The following is a 1,667-nucleotide window of genomic DNA, read 5'->3' as shown; positions in this document are numbered from 1 at the left end:
GCCAGTTATCTACCTCTTCATGGTTTTTAAAAATATTTTCAAATGGAAAATCCTCAATGATCAGGAAGTGAAAGAACAGATTAGAAATGGAAGAAAGGATGTGGGGCAGGTGACAGGAAAACGTAAAGGGAGGACAAACCCAGTCCTGGCAGGATGGGGTTTAAGTTGAAGGTTTCTGGGGGGCAGTTGTTGGGAGAAGAAGGATATGGGGGAGGCAGGAGAATCGTGAAAATATTTAGACAGTGTACTGCCTGTCATATCGTTCCTCCTCCTTTTGCCTTTCTTCAAAAGAAATACACAGGCTTACATTTCTTTTCATGCATGCTTGCCTTTTGTGTTTCTCTTTTATTAGTGTAACTGCCGGGTAGGTTTATCTTGCCTGTTGCCCAGAAAAGCCGATGGAGCAGAGAACAGCAGGCTTTCTGCAGTAGAGAAAGAATTTAATAAACGCAGAGGCAGCTAAGTGACCAGGACAGGGTTCATTATTACTCAGATCTACCTCCCCCAAAATTCAGAGGCAAGGGTTTTATTTTTTGTGTTTTGTTTTGTTTTTGGATAGTTTTGCAGGCAAGGAGCTAGGGAATGGGGAAAGCTGATTGGTTGGGTTGGGGATGAAATGATAGAGTCAGAGCTTGTTTACTTGTACTGAGTCCGTCCCTGGGTGGAGGCCACAGGACCAGATGAGCCAGTTTACCAGTCTGCGTGTGCCAGCTAGTCCATCACAAGGCAGGGTCTGAAAAATACCTTGAACACCAGTCTTAGGTTTGACACTAGTGATGTCATCTACAGGCACAACTGGAGAGCTTAGGAGTCTTGTGGCTTCTGGCTGGTGTCCTGAGCCTAATTTGTTAGCTTTGCTAAGGATGTCTGATCCCCAAGAAAGGAAGAGGTTTGTCTCGGGAAGGGGCTATCATCTTTTTTCACACTTAGACTTGAAACTAAATTCCTCCCATAATTAGCCTGGCCTATGCTCAGCAATGGACAAGGGCAGCTTGGAGGTTAGAAGCAAGATGCAGTCAGTTAAGTCAGATTTCTTTCACAGCCATAGTTTTCCTATGTCAGCTTTTTCTCACTGTCATAAGTTTTGTGAGGGTGGTTTTGTTAGGAGCAGTAGAAACGCAGTAGTTCTGAGATTGTCTTCTGGAGCCTGGCTGCCTTCACTTCAAATTCCTGCTTTCAAATCCTCCTTTGCTGGCTGAGTGACTCCGGGCAGGTTAATTGGCATCTTTGTGTGTCTGTTTTGTCATATGGAAGATGCAGGTGGTGATGTGGCCTCAGCCTGAGGTAAGCACCAAAGAAGTGGACATATGCACACTCATCAGCTGTGCCTCACATGTGGCACTTTGCATGTCAGGCACAGGTGATGAGTGCGTATATGTTACTCATGTTCATGTTAGCTCTTGTGTTTTGCCTGCAACACTGCACAAAGAGCAGACGTGATGAAAACTGGTTGTATTGAAGTCACAGCAGTGATACTTTCCAGTGGCCATGCACCCTCCCAGGGAGACTGCGGCAATCCTCTCACCAGCGGTGATCTCCTGGGCTAGAAGGTTCCAGGAAGGGCCCTCAGTCTCCAGCAGGTTTGACCCTCAAGGAGCTTCAGAAAATGGGCTTTAGAAGTATTTCTATCTGGGAGGAACTGGGAGTTGATTAGCTAGGCTCATTGC

This window comes from Cebus imitator, unplaced genomic scaffold (assembly GCF_001604975.1).
Source record: "Cebus imitator isolate Cc_AM_T3 unplaced genomic scaffold, Cebus_imitator-1.0 Scaffold2321, whole genome shotgun sequence".
Classification (NCBI taxonomy): Eukaryota; Metazoa; Chordata; class Mammalia; order Primates; family Cebidae; genus Cebus; species Cebus imitator.
The sequence above is the reverse complement of the archived record's forward strand: the minus strand, read 5'-3'. Positions refer to the sequence as shown.